Source organism: Anser anser (genome assembly GCF_964211835.1).
Source record: "Anser anser genome assembly, chromosome: 15".
NCBI classification, from domain to species: domain Eukaryota; kingdom Metazoa; phylum Chordata; class Aves; order Anseriformes; family Anatidae; genus Anser; species Anser anser.
The window spans coordinates 15,282,211-15,297,985 of NC_139736.1; the positions used below are offsets into that span (position 1 = coordinate 15,282,211).

A 15,775-nucleotide genomic window follows, 5' to 3' on the forward strand; every position below is an offset into this window, starting at 1 on the left:
ATCTCTTTCAGATTCACCTTTGGAACCAAAATGCGAAGGCCCATTCCACGTGTTATTGACTACTTACACAGCAGTCAAGATTAAGGAACAGGAATCGTGGATACATCACACCAGAATAAAGACGGCATCTAGACCACGATCAGAGTCAGCACCTGCAGGACCGTTGAAACTCTGGATTCAGCGAAAAGATGGACAATAATATGGGGTTTATTCAGCCTATGGTTAGGTTCCACCCTCTCATGGGAAACCAATTATTACTTTAAATTGACATCTATTTGGGTCAATTTGACCTGAGCCAAAGACTGCTGGGTCTGCATGGCCATGCCAAGGGGAGACCGAGAAATACCGCTCTACAGAGTTATGACCTCAGATTGGACTTTGATCAATAATGCCACAGGTGTCGATATGTGGAAGGCTGGGAACACATCTCAGTTACAGTGTAAAGAAAATGTGATAGATGAAGGAAAGGGACCCAGATTTACCCTCCAAGTTCTAAATGGAGGAATATTCCTAGAGGGATGTAAGAACAAGTCAATGGGAACCTGCAGTTTTGCTCCCCGCTTTGGAAGTTTTAGTCTGATCAGTATAAATTGTACTATTATAAATCTGCAAGAAGAATCATCCATCCAAACAATAACCAAACTGGGGTTAAAGGATTTGGACGTAACCCTCAAAGGAATTTACCTTAATCATACAGTTCAGATGAAGAGTAAGGCCATGAGCACTGTACCCATATGCCTGGCCCCTACCAAATTTTGGTGGTTATGTGGGGACGGGTGGGCCCGGAAAATATTGCCCAGATTGTGGAAGAGAACATGTACACTTGGAAGTATAATTTCCCAGCATAAAATTATTAATCAGACTCAGGTACCTCAGGGGATCCTACGGAATCCCTGGGTATGAGTTAGGCAAGGTAGAAAGGCCATTTCTACCCATTGGTAGAAAGGCCTACCTCATTCCATAGTTTTGTCCAATGGTTTCTGCCTTGGCTAGGGGGTTAGTGAATTAGAAAAGGCAATTGTAAATATTTATGCCACATTGGAAATAGCATTAAATGCCACAGGAGATGCTATAAGAGCCCAACAAGAGGAGATTGAGAGTTTGAGAAAGTTTTCAGTTCAAAACAGAGTGGCTTTAGCCATCCTATTTGCCAAGGAAGGAGGAGTATGTACAGTAATCAACAGTAGCTGTTGCTCATATATAGACCAAACCTGAAGGATTGAGACAGACATAAATGAAATATGGAAACAAACCAGAATTGTACACCAAATAAGGAGGAATGACACTTCTTGGGGATTTTCAGAACTTTGGGAAAAACTTACTTCTTGGCTACCTAATTTTACATGGCTAAAGCAACTCTTTATTGCAGTCATTATAATTGTCGTATTACCAGTTCTGGACTCTCCAGTATGAGAGACCTGGACATACTGAAGATAGTCTAGCATAGGGCCACAAAGATGATGAAGGTGCTGTGGCATCTCTCCTATTAGGAGAGGATAAGAGAGCTGGGCCTGTTCAGCCTGTAGAAGAAAAGGCTCGGGGGGATCTCATCAATGTCTATAAATACCTTAAGGCATGGTGCACAGAGGACAGAGGCAGGTCTTTTCAGTGGTGCTCAGTTCCAGGACAAGAAGCAACAGGCACAAATTCGACACAGGAGGATCTGTCTGAACATCAGGAAACACTTATTTCCTGTGAGGATGACTGAGCCCTGGCCCAGGTTGCCCACAGAGGCTGTGGAGTCTCCTCCTTGGAGATCTCCCAAGGCTGCCTGGACATGGGCCTTGGCCCCCTGCTGGGGCAGGGGGAGCAAATGGACCTGAGGTCCATTCCAACGTAAACCATTCTGTGATCCTGTGACCCTACGTCAAAGATAGCAACTGAAGAACATAGAAGGTTACAATAAGATTCATGTTCTGTTCCTTTTTCCATTTACAGTTAAATCTGTTAAAAATTATTTCTCCCTAGAATGAATACTGTCCTTTTACTTGGGGTGAGGCAACTTACTTTTTTTCTTTATATCTTTTTTAAAAATTATTTTAATCTTTTTAAGGCTTCTCTTCTCTTATATTCTTAGAGAATAATGGTTTAGTGATTACTACACTAGTCAAAAACTCTGGAGACTTGAGTTCCCTGTGCAGCCTTCAACAAGTCACTCATTTGCTGTACCTCATTTAATGAGAATGCAAATCAGAAGCAGAAAGGCTAATGAAGGTACGGAGCTGTTCTTATAAAAGGGAACATGGAACAGACAATAAACACTGCCTGAAAGAGAGGTGTGAGAAAGGAAATTTTTTCATCATATAGTGGCATGGAGGAAGTAGAAAGACAAAGACTGGTTCCCTCTTTCCTCCCTGTCATATTTTGTAGGATATGCTCTGCTCACCCTCATTATGCTTCTCTGAATTCTCTCCAGTTGGCCCACACCATTCCCAAACATTACACCAAAGTCTGGATGCTAATCTACCTGATAGCCTTATATTTGCTCAAGATATCTTGATCAAAGTGGATATTGTTGTTTTGTTGTTGTTGTTGTTTTCTCCACAATAAACACAGAACATTTAAAGAATTGTACAGAGAAATTTTTTTTGTTAATATATTCCACAATTGCCAGCGTTAATTGGGGGTGGGGGGAAAGTGTGAGACAGCTTTGCTAACCTCATCAATAATATAGAATTTTCCAATTACATATTTTTATATTCCTCCTTTTTTTTTCTCCTTTTTTTCCTTTTTTTTTTTTTTTTCCTGTAATAGTTTGAATTGATGACATTTCTGAAAGAGTACGACATCTATTCTGGATTACTGGCAATTGAGCAGGGTTAACTGAATCTTCAGAAACAGCTTGGTAATTGCTCTCATTTCATTGCATCCATCTTCAGCACTCAAGGAGAGTTGCCTGATGTTAGCCTTTACACTGTCTGAATCCAGTACTGATACCTGTAGCGAACCTGAGACGGGGTGACCACTGTACATCAATGAGCTGGTGATCCTCATATCTTTTGACCAGAGCAGGTGCAGGCCTGTGCTGTGCTGCACTTGTTGCACATCCAGCATGGCCTTCAGGCTGTGCTGTGCTGCACAGGTCCGCTGCAGCCAGGGGACAGACCCAGGCAGCTCAGAGCCATGGGCAGCTCCCACCCCATACCAGACAGAACACTGCCTGCCCGGCCTCGCTTTGTCTAGCAGTGCAGAAAGATATTCTCATATGAGCATCCTTTAAGAATAGTTACTTTCTTGTAAGGAAATGATATGATAGCTCGAATGACCAAAAAAAGAAGAACCTCTCTCCATGGACAGGATCTGTGCAAGTGTTGTGGAAAAATCCATCCAGAGGCCATCCAATGCCACATGAACATGGGGTTCCCAGCATCTGAAGGGATTTACTCAGTATCTATATTGTTCTTTTTATTCTGTCTTATTAAAACAGCTATTTTATTAAGCCATTTGTTGTCGGGCTTTTCTCATTGAGATCCAAAAGGAACCCTACATCATCTGTCGCTCACAGCCCCTCACAGAATAGGACCTAACCAGGCTCTAGATTAACACGTACCTCAAAGCTTCAGGGGATTTTACACACACTCATGTGTTGTTCTGTAGAACTGACACAAGTGTTTCTACTTCAACACTTTCTCATTGTGTTTATATTTAATTGGCCAGTGAGGTAATTATGTTCTCCAGAAAGAAATCAATTTTATTTCCTATACTTTCCTTACTTTCTCTTATTGCAGTCAGTGCAACACAGACAGCCAATGTTGTTTCTAATTCTTCCTATTCAGTTCTTCAGTTCTACAAAAAAGATATTTCTCCATCCAAATTGCAGTTTCTGTTTCCCATGTTACATGCCCCTTCAGTTACTTCTGTTTCTGTTGTCTATTTTTCCTTGTTATTGGAATAAGGAAACAATATTTTTCCCTTATTGGTTTCTGTATAGTATTAATGGCTTATCTCAAAAGGAAAAAAAATATAGTTATAAAGCAGTGCTCTATTCAAGCTTATCTTCTCACAAATATCACATAATTATTAGCAATGTATGTTATTGCTTTTAATAAGTATGTTCCTTTCTTTGTCCATCTCTAGTAAGCTTTGAAATGTTTTTAGTGTCCCTAGGCCAAGTAATCTACAACACAAGGATGCTGCAAAATTATTTTTTAACTCTAATGTTCTCACAAGGGTATACCTTACTATGTTTTATAAACCTACTTTATTACATGCATTTCATATAAAAACTATAAACCTAGTTTTACATCACTTCCAGCTTTTGACCATTCATCAGTTTTCCATGATAAAACCACAGTGAAATCAATATCCTTGTAAAGTTAAGCTGTCAAAAGTTACTAGACTATTTCCAAAGGCAATTCCAACTAGACAGACTACCAGATATTTTCAATATATTTTATAGAATATTGCATGATGATTTTAGTGGGAACAAAAGAAACAATACAACAGATAGTGTTTGGGGTTTTGACATTTTAAATAGCAAGCCCAATTGATTTTTACAAGATACCTGAGACTAAAATGCCAGTTCTGGCTCAAACATTAATCCACAGAATTTAAGAGCAATTGTGCTGTCAAACATCAAGAAAAGAAGACAGCCCTTAGCAACAAAGTCAATATAAATATGTTCACTACACGTATGGGTGTCCGCATTTATATACAGAGCTGTGCATGTTATATATATGCATATGTATAAGCTTATAAAAACATACGGATTTTACTACATTAATTTAGCACTTCAGCCAATTTACAGGTTTTATTCTTAAAGAAGACTGTCAATTATTATTAAAATTCTCCTTATATTTAGTTCAAAATTTTATTAAATCCATCTTTTATAACTTTAAATATCATAATGCCAGCTAAATCAGGGCAAAGATTATGTCTAGCCATTAATTTTACTTGTATCATTTCTCTTCCCTCAAAAAAAATGGCAATAAAAGGATCCCTCCTTAGAAATCAGACTAGCCACGGCCACACTCATCCCCATAATAGTACAATTTCCAATTCACGCCTCATTTTCATTAATGTTTCTAGCCATAAATTTTTAAGCATATGATACAGAATTTCTGAAGCGGCATAAAACTAACATGAAGAGGGAGTTCATTAGTATGTGACCCTAATTAGAAATTCCATATTAACTTCCCATTTCTACTTGTGCATATCCAATAGCAGAAGGCCTAATATGCTGTGTATCAGTCCTACGTTTGTTTTCATAGCTCTTTTCCCACCTTAGTCATTTTTATTTTTTAAACAATTTTTGTGTTTTCCCTGCTATTGAATAAGGTAACAGACAAATGTATCAGAGTAGCACCTTTTGTGTCACAAATTATCCTGGAGAACTGTAAGAAGTTACTAGCCCAATGCTTTATTAATGATACCAGATCATAAAAAGAAAGGGGAAATTGCTGACTCCAACTCTTTTCTAATGTTGGGTGATAAAAATGCTACTTCAGGATTCAGAAGGTTAAGTTCTAATGTGTATTTTGAATAGAGTATGCTGAAATAATTGCCTCATAAAGCAATGCATTGACCAGCCTACTAATGGCTGTATAGTGCAAAACTCAGCAAAGAGTGCCAAGCTTACTGGAAAAAATGCTGTGGCACTACTTTTGTAGCTTTCCATATTAAGTCAACCTTTTTTTTTTCAATTTTTTTTTTGGTAAACTAGTACCAAAAGAATACACCGCAGCTGCACCACTACTGCCTCCCTTTGACCATGTTATTAGCAAGTTACTAAAACAAAATCAAACAAGCAAAAGGCGACACAAGGCAATTTGAAAACAGTAAGAAAGTACAAACACATTTCACTTGCATGAACCTTATTACTAATTTAATCTACTTTTTGCTAGTTTCAATTCAGTTTAATATTTGGCCAGTAACTGAACTGAAACCAAAGCACTAATTACATTTTAGGATATGAACTGATTTCTAGCTCGAAACATTTTCATTAAGAATATGTTTGACAGAGAAACACCTCCTTTCTACCAGTGCACACTGCAGGCCTCATTTAAGCATTTAAGTTTTGCTTGAAGCCTTTGCCAAGTATTAAGGTACCCTAAAGCAATCTAACAAGCAAAAAGATGTCAATATACATGTGGAGTTATACAGAATCACAGAATCATCTAGGTTGGAAGAGACCTCCAAGACCACCTAGTCCAACCTCTGACCTAACACTAACAAGTCCGCCACTAAACCATATCACTAAGGGCTACCTCTAAACGTCTTTTAAAGACCTCCAGGGATGGTGACTCAACCACTTCCCCAGGCAGCCCATTCCAATGCCTAACAACCCTTTCAGTAAAGAAGTTCTCCTAATATCCAACCTAAACCTCCCCTGGTGTAACTTTAGCCCATTCCCCCTCATCCTGTCACCAGGCATGTGGGAGAATAGACCAACCCCCACCTCACTACAGCCTCCTTTAAGGTACCTGTAGAGAGCGATGAGGTCGCCCCTGAGCCTTCTCTTCTCCAGGCTAAACAACCCCAGCTCCCTCAGCCGCTCCTCGTAAGACTTGTTCTCCAGACCCCTCACCAGCTTCGTTGCCCTTCTCTGGACTCGCTTGAGCACCTCAACATCCTTCTTGTAGTGAGGGGCCATACAATACACTACAAAATATGCCCAGAACTGAGAAAAAAAAGAAAAAAGTGGGGCCACAGTGACACCAGCACTAGTCTGGGTTTAAAGCAGGGCAAGGAGGCCATATACCCCTTGGCCCTAACCAGAACGACATGTACCAGTTCCCATATCTCTCCCCAGCTGTTTGGTGCTGCTTCCAGATTTGGCCTCAGCTCTGCCCGCCCTTCACTTTACCTCACAAAAGAGCTCAGGGAAGTAAGTAAGAGCTGGGGAGAGCAGCACAGACATATAGCACTAGCATCTCCAGCTGTACCAGATCACCGACAGACAGCATGTTACCTTGGCTACCTGACTTGGAAACTGTGTTTATCGACTTGGGTGGATGGACAGCAGAGGGAGATGGCAGCAAAAGCATATCAGAGTGCAGGAGAAATAAAAGAATGCAGACAAGTAAAAGATAATATTAGAGAGTTAACAGTTGCAGTAAACATCAGTTTAGAGATCTGATAAGATAAGGTTGCCCTTATCCTTTATATTCTTTATTTAGTTTGAATGAATACAAACAAGTTACACATCCGTTTGCATCTATATTCCCAGAATAGAAAATGTCTTTGTCCAACAACAATTTTATCATCAGTGAAGCTCCAAGAACACAGCTGTCATGATTTTAGCTCCAAACTTTCCTGCAGTCTTTCCATATGGCTAGGGCTTGAGAATGAATTGGTTTCAGTCGCTGACTTAGAGCACTACATGCCTTTCATGAGAATCAGCATATGTTCGACACATACCACAGCTTCACAAACATCCAGCTCACTTCCCAATCACATATAGAGGACTGACTGACATCTATCAAGCTTTACATAGTTCACATCTTTGCTTTCAGAGAGGCCAGCTGCCACTCACATGTGAAAAGGACTGTAAATATCACATTAGGCACCCAAACTGACAAACCTTACATTTTAATTAAAAAAAAAAAAAAAAAAACACAATGCAATGTTAGGAAAAGTTCTCAGTGTCAGAATTTACTACCCCGCAAAAGTCTAATAAAACCAAAATTATGGTTTTTAGATTGATTAAAAGCCATAATCAATACATTTTTATACTTCTCCTTGAACTGCACAGGTAGAGTCTAAAAGTACATACAAGAGTTTTGGATTGGTTTGTTGTTAGGTGGATATTTTCATGCATTTGAATCCAGTGATTTAGTAATACTTCTAATTTGACAAATGCCTGATGAAAACTTAATATTACCAACTTGGATGCTAAAAGTTCCTTTGCTTTCAAAGTCATTATTATTAACGTTCAGATGCAATCTTGTACAATTATTTCTGACATTTCTACTCTAAATACCTAAGATATATTAATAAAATATAAAAAATGTATTCTGCTTCAGAATATATATATTTTGGGGTGGTTTTCTCCTGTCTCTTATGCTCTGTAAAAATGCCAATATTACGTACCAATCTCCATACCGTAGAAAATAGCAAGATATTTATAATGTCCGAGTATAGACTTGTTCAGGCTACGTATTAGACAAAAAAAAAAAATTGAAAGTGTGATAAAGACTTCCATTGAATAATAATATGCACAAGTGTGCAGTGATACAGTGTACAGTGTATCCTACAGTTAAATTATTATAATTTTTAAATTCTTGGCTTTGTCTTGTCTTTTGTCTTTAAATTATTGTATATATTTTTTTTAATTCTTCGTTTTGTCTTGATTGACAAGTGTGATTTTAGAAAACTAATAATTTATGAAAAAACAGTGACATCTCTCTACATTATAAAAACTAATGGATCAGAACACTGATTACTGGAAGAATACATGAGCTTTTGAGATCTTAAGATATCATAAACTAAACATCATACACTGTGGATATGAGACATATTACCAGAACCATTTGATTGATTTATTGCTAGTTTTGTAATCAGTCTTTTCAACCTTTTTTTCAGTCCATTATCACTTGTGTGCAATATTAAAAGCCCTTTGAGTACAATGTTTATCAGTAATTTCATCTATTCTTAAAAGTTATTACAATTAAAGATTCAGCTTTATTTTTAAAGGTATCCCTTTTGTTCTTTCTAATAAATACAATCAGAACAAAAGCAAAACAGAAAAAGCAAGGTTTTTGAGCTTCACAGAGAAATACCATTTGCAAACACAATTCCATTAGGAGGTTCTTTCACTTCTTGAAACATTCCTTTCTGAGCTAACACTAGATTTATTATCTTGTTTCCTGTGAATCTACAAAAATAGAAAGAAAAAGTCCATACCGTAACACAAGAAAGATTCATTGTCATTTAATGAAATAGAAAACATTTGCCAGAGAATACTGCAGAAGACATTGCCCTGATTACCATTAAATAATAGTGTTTTATCTAACTGAAATATTAGTACCTTTGGCCATTTTAGAAATGTTAAGTGTTAAAAGTTTCCTCTCTTTTAAACACAGAGCAGAGAGAGTTATGATTTAAAATACAGCTTTACTGAAATTACCAAAGTTGCATCTTCAATGAATGCATGATTACCGTATAAAGAGTTTATGCTGACAAATACAGTGAAACAGCATCAAAATATGTTTTAAAAAATCCCTCTAAATGTATAAAAGGGATAATAATGTGGTTCAGTATTGAAAAGGAATAAGATTCTACCAGGACAGAGTGATGAAATCATCATAAAAATGGGAAATATATTCTAGGTTTTTTTGTGACCATTTTCTGCGTCAGTCAACTCCCAGCAGCATGTCTGCTTTCAGAAACAGTGAAGGAGACACGGTTATGATCATATGCTTGATTCACCTAGTTTTTGCTACCATTGTCACATTTTACTACAAGCCAATAAAATGAATTGATGCTTATGATTCATGTGGGAACTGGGAAAGAACAATTTCATCTCTTGTACATATGAAGAGCAGAAGAGGACAAATATGTCCCACACCCTCCAGGACAGCCAGTCTCTTCTTCTCCAGGGTGCTGAAGCACCGTGTATTTGAATAAAGCACTTAACTCACTTCCAGCATGCTCTTTGTGAATGATCGCAAGAAGCATTACATGGTTTTAGGATCCCTCCTCTAGGATGTTCTGGATTCTGGCCTAAGGGTCTAAATGCCTGGTTCTAATAACTGCATTCATGTTTTGGTGAAAATATATATATATATATATATATTATGGGATGCAGCTGTAGTTTTAGCTAATGCACCAATGAACTTTAAATGAGATTCCTCAGGCTCCAATATGAGAGATTAACTCAGGTTTTTAGATTCTGTTAATACACTACAGAGGAGTGAAATCTATAAATGCTAGTGCAAACGACACTTGACAATGCATGCACACAAAATGCAAGTTCTGATTGATTGATTGATTGATTCTCACACAGTGGAATCAGCAGAACAGCGGCCAACCACAATGCCATGCAACTGTGATACCAGATTGCCGTGCTCTATCTTTATATTCTCCAACATCCTGCATTACTGGATTTGGTTGTGCTTTTTAACCTTGGAATTCTAGGACTGAATTGTATGTGTAGCTCCTATAAAACCTATGTGGATGACTACGCAGCTGGCCTTCCCAGTTTGCTGTTTTATATGAAAATTAACAGGCATTTAAAATTCCTTAGTCATTTCAAGGGTAAAAATTGAAGTTTATTTTCAGCATTTCTATTCCTCCCCTGCCCCCCTCCCCCATACTTACTTTTTTTTTTTCCACTGAGAAACGGTAAAAAAAGAACTATTAGTTATTATAAGAAGTAGTCAAAATCCTGTCAAAAGACAATTTTGATTGATTGCTATTTGAATAAAAATGAGACAGGCATTGTACTTATATGACAAGTATAGATGTGATATTAAATGGTATTAGGGAGCCTCAGATTTTTTTTTTCTTTTAATTATCTCTGTTTGGATCAAGTATATTAAAATGAGATAAGCCAAAGTTAGCTCAGATTCATATAACTTAGCAACACTGTGACCCACATGAAATTTATTTTCTAAGATTTGGCTGACTTAGCCAAGGCTAAGGCACACATCTTAATATAATAGGCCAGAATATAAATCAAGGTTTATTTTTAATTCTTCTCTAGCTATTCTGAGTACCTTCAGAAACTTTCTTAGATTTAGTTATTCAAAACCATGTTTTCATTGAACTCTGCTTCTAATTTCTAAAAAACAGGGAAAGGATAAGCATGGGAAACTATGGATCTACGGAAGGGTTATGAGTTGGAAATTAGATTTGCCTTTATTTATAGTGCATGTCATCTGCATGTTGACCTAGCACTATCTTTATGCACCTACATTTGAATATTTAAGTACATTCTTCTGAGCAGAGCTTAAAAAAAAAAGAATCACAGAGCAAAGCTTTAGAGCAGAGTTCAAAAATTCCCAGTGAATTCCTGATATCCAGGCTGAACTTATCTTGTTCCAACTGGCATCTCTCGTCCTCTTGCTTCATACCTCACTGGAGAGCCTTGCTCTGTCTGCTTCATCTCCTTGTAGGTTTGTGGGAGATGCTCTTCGATCCCCCCAAAGCTTTCTAATTTCTAAGCTGAAGAATCTCTGTTCCCTCACAGGGTATCTGCTCCCGCCCTGTCCATCTTGAGGGCCCTTTGCTGATCTTGGTCCAGCTATCAACTTATTTGTACTTCTGCTGAGTTCAAAACTATATACAGTATTCTAACTGAGGGATAATGAGTGTTGTGTGGAGATTCATTTCAAGTCACTGCAACTTGAGGGAAAAGTTATGGTCTCTTTTCTGTAAAAGAATTAAACCTTATTGACTCAACTTCAACAAAGAACGTCACCTGTTAAGATGATCTGAACATTCCTAACTCCCAGTCTTGCAAACCAACCATGGTTCTAATCTGACATAAAGCTGGAATATTCTTTTTATGACTGTTGTTTTTTTTTTGCCAAGTTATTTTTAGCTAAAGAAATCACTCAACTGGAGGCTATATTTAGGAAAAGCTCATAATTATAAAAACAGGACACAGACATGAATCTGCGCTGCCATTAAGCTGGTGGTTTAAAATATCTGTGTGACATTTTGACAACTTTTTTCTGGTTGGCTATTTTTTCTTAGTCTTCTCCTCTCCTCTTTTATATTTTAGTTTGTTTTAACATACATCTTTCTCTATTGGTTTCTCACTAGCCCTGATAGCTCCAACTAGTTCATAAATTCCATTGCTGCCTGCTGCCATGTGATGTGGTCATGCAGAAAATATTTCATAGGAAAAAGTGTTAGCTAGCTAGAGGCAGTATTGTCGATCATTACTTGGAACTGCAACTACTGGTATGTGACTATGTATTCATTTCATGCACTATAACACCTAATGTACATGACAAAATGTTGAATATGAAGTTAATTCACAAACTAGAGTAGCTGGTCTTGCTGAAGCTGTATAAAAAATACATACTACTATTCCTTCTCCTTTTCCAGTGCTTTCTAGCAATTTGAAAATGGCTCAATTTCAACATCACTTAATTTCAACATTTATTTTAGCTTGAAATACTTCATTAAAGTTTGGAAAATACTTTGATGTCCTTTTTTTGGGGAGCTGCCATGCAATTTTACTATTGTCTCTTTATGCTCCAGCAACTGCAGAAATTCATGATGGCAAAACCTGCACTTAGCTAAATTGTACATAGCAAATTTTTCAAAATATTATTAGGTGATTTAATTGACACTATTCAGAGCCAAACAACAACAACAAAATACAAAGAATATCTTTAAATTATTTGTCATTTTTAAGGAAGTGTATATGAAGGTTTGTTGTTCAACATATGCTTTGATTGCTAGATTTCTGGCCATTACCTAAACCTGCTTCTACTTAGGATGATATCTTTTAGGATTTCAGAAAAAAAGTGAGTGAAATGAGAGAAATATTTAAAAGTGATCAACTAGAATATATTCCCTGATATTCTTGTGTCAAAGTTACTTCAGGGAAGACAATGACTATCTGTCAACTGAGGCAGAAAAAGGCAACCTTTATGCCAAAGGCAGATACTTACATGTTAATTTGGTCAATACTTACATTGTATGCTAATTTAGTCTAATATGCATATTGTATGCACTGCACTGGAAAAAAAATTCATCCGCTGTTAACAATTATATACAAATACAGAGTTCATTGGATCACGTGAACAGAATAAAGGACAAAACAATTAAAATGTTAGTATTAACCACTAAAAACAACACTAAATCAGTCTTGGTGTCAGTCAGTAGCTACCTGTTTCTCCCAGAAACTACCTGTATTTCCCTAGATTTATAGATGACTATAACCCTCCTATAAACAATCAAATCAGAATTTCTTTAATTACATTAAGATTGCCTGCTAGTTCCATGTGAAAATAAATGGTTTTCTAAAATATCTGTTGTGTTAATGTGAAAATATATTTTAAGGAGGTAGCAGATCCTGCATCCAAATAGGATGTGAATATCAAGTGTATGAGACAAAAATGAGATAATTCTGGAAAATGAGGAAGACAAAAAATACACTGTTAAATATAACATGCATATTATTTTAAACATCAGAAACTAACCGGATAAAAGCTAACAGCTATATGAGGCAAGTTATGCATTTGCACAGCAAATTACTATTCTAAGAATTTGAACACACTCACAAAAACAACAAAGTTAACAACTTAGTTGAAAGTGAAGAATACAGTGTAGAGAACACGGAAAAATTATCTACGTCACACACACATACACTATATATATATATATATATATATATATATATGTATGTATCTTTGAAATGTCCTTACTCCAAATCAGAATAGGTTAGCTTTCTCTTAGACAACTGTGGAATGAGACCAAGGAGGACTAATATACTACTAGAGGAAATAAATTACATTGTTTTGTTCTACTATGGTTTGAAGAAGAGGTGTTTCCCGTGAGTAGTGAAGATACACAACAAAGACCACGAACAACCATTTTCAGATCAAGGTATTGTCCCATTGTTCCCAGAGCATAGCATTGTTTTAGAAGACGATTAGAGAGAATTAAACCAAGTATTAATGAAGTATCAATTCAGCCAGGCTCTGTGCAGCCACAGGAATACCTAGATTATTGCTTCTTCATTCCATATAAATGCCCATAGTACACTGAGAAACAAAGACAGGATTAAAAATAAACAAAAAATACTCCAAATAAATTAATGTAATCTGTTGAACTCCCTATTTAGAGGAAGAATATTACTAACTGACAACTGTTTAGCTTAGATGATATGCACTATGGATATAATGGATGAAATTATATTTAAAAATTCGTACACCTAAACTTTCAAATTCTACAAGTAAATAACATGAATTTCTCTTTGCTATTTGCAGCATTTATGTTGCCTTCTATTATCGTTCAAATAATCCACTGATGCAATGTTTGCAGATGGTGAATTTTGAGGTGAGCTAGAAGAATCATGCTTGTAATTCTTTTAGAACTTTCCTGTTTAGTCTTATCATAACACTGCAAACAGCATGGAGCAGAACACTCAAGGATACTTTTGTTGAAAGCAGATACAAAAATACAGTACTGATCATTTTTAAGATATTGCACACAGAATACCGCACTTATCTAAATTTTCATTATTATGTGTATATATATGGATACATTCAGATACAACGTCAGAGTCTAACTGCATATTTATATAGCAATATTATTATAATCTTGTATGCTCAATATGATACTAAGCATACACTACTAACATATAACACTGAACACACACCAGTAGTTCACAAGAAGTTTACATTTAAGTACGGATCTTACAGATTTGTCAACTATATCTTAAAGCAATTTAGAATCTATAAAGACTGTATTTATAAAAATCAAAATTGATATTTCCCTGTTCTTCTAAATCTGTTTCCTGGAAAGTTATTTTTCATACTTACCTTGCTATCTCACTTGCCATACAAAATATAAGTTTGAAATGTGTTACCACAGTTGGCTCCTATTCTATATCTCATCAATGAGAAGATAAAAGCAGAGCATTTCTGATTTCACACTACTTCTGCTTCTGCTAAAATAATTGCACATTAATTTAAAAAGACAACTTTTCTTAGGGTAGAAGCAAAAGAAGAGAAAGAATCACGAATTTTTCTATTGCCACTAATAACTGAAAAAAAAAAAAAACACCTTAAAATGGAACCCAGGACAAATAAGTTTAGCAACATATTAACAAATATTAATTACAGAAGGTTCTTCCTGCATAATTCCAAAAACAAACAAAAAACAGCAACAAAAAACCTATAGTAATCTAAGTCAATTTAGAGATACTAGAGATACTTATTACTGGCACGAATAGTGGATAAGAACTGTAATTAAAAATAAATTTAAAATATTCTAATAGGAATCACTAAAATAAGAGGATAAGGCATAGTTATATGACTATACATTTACATCATAATTCTATGTAAACTGTAAAATATGTAAACTTTAATCATGAAAAATCTAATTTTTACTGCCTCATTTCAGCAAGACTTTTGATTAAACACTGTATTTAGGAAGTGGAACTCACTGATAGCCAGTAAATTATTATACATATCAATATTTATATCTTACAACCTATCGCATGCCTTTCCTTAAATAATTCTTTGCTTATATTTTGTATATCCTGATTTCTGGAAACATACTATTTTTGTTTTATTTTTCAAATTGCTAAACAAAGCTTCAGGTGTGGAGCGTCTTCATTTCATGTAGAAAACACGGGTAGCAATTTGTTCGAACGATTTAGCTGGACAAAATGACACATGCTATTCCGTTGTGCAGATTCTTACTTATTGAAGTGTTCACACACAAAGACTGGGTGAAGAGAGGAGGGAGAGAATAACTACCAAACTTTCCATGAAAAGTTTATGTTGAGATTTTTCAGCTAAATCCAGGGGGATATTTACTACACAAAAGCAAGTAGATATGCAATCAATACTCCTGTACACTGCCTCCTTGTGATAAATTATTAATAACTGAGGGAGAGATCGTCTTCTTAAATGTAAATGACTTTAATGATAAAGATGAGGTTGAAACATTGATCATTCGTGCTCCACTTTCAATCTGAACCACCTGAAACACACTGACGTCTCTGCTAAGCCTCCAGGGCAAAGGATATTCTGCTGCCTGCAGTGATGTTACCTACGTCTTTCAATCAACCAAAAGTACTTCTGGGACAAAACAAAAGCCCTTCACAGAGTCTACAGATAAGCATCTCATTTATTTATATTAGAGC

At 36.1% G+C, this 15,775-nt stretch overlaps 1 protein-coding gene and 1 long non-coding RNA gene across 5 annotated transcripts in view; one reads left to right on the forward strand and one right to left on the reverse strand.

The window, feature by feature from the left end:
- The window catches only part of RBFOX1 (RNA binding fox-1 homolog 1), an 875,363-nt gene that overhangs the window by 452,841 nt on the left and 406,747 nt on the right, over nucleotides 1-15,775 (reverse strand). The gene's annotated exons all lie outside the window — the stretch shown is intronic.
- LOC310882014 overlaps nucleotides 1-15,775 on the forward strand; it is a 34,136-nt gene that overhangs the window by 5,250 nt on the left and 13,111 nt on the right. Inside the window, exon 2 of the long non-coding RNA XR_014572762.1 lies at nucleotides 1-15,775. This exon is cut by the window's right edge and continues 13,111 nt beyond it. This is a non-coding gene — a long non-coding RNA (uncharacterized lncRNA).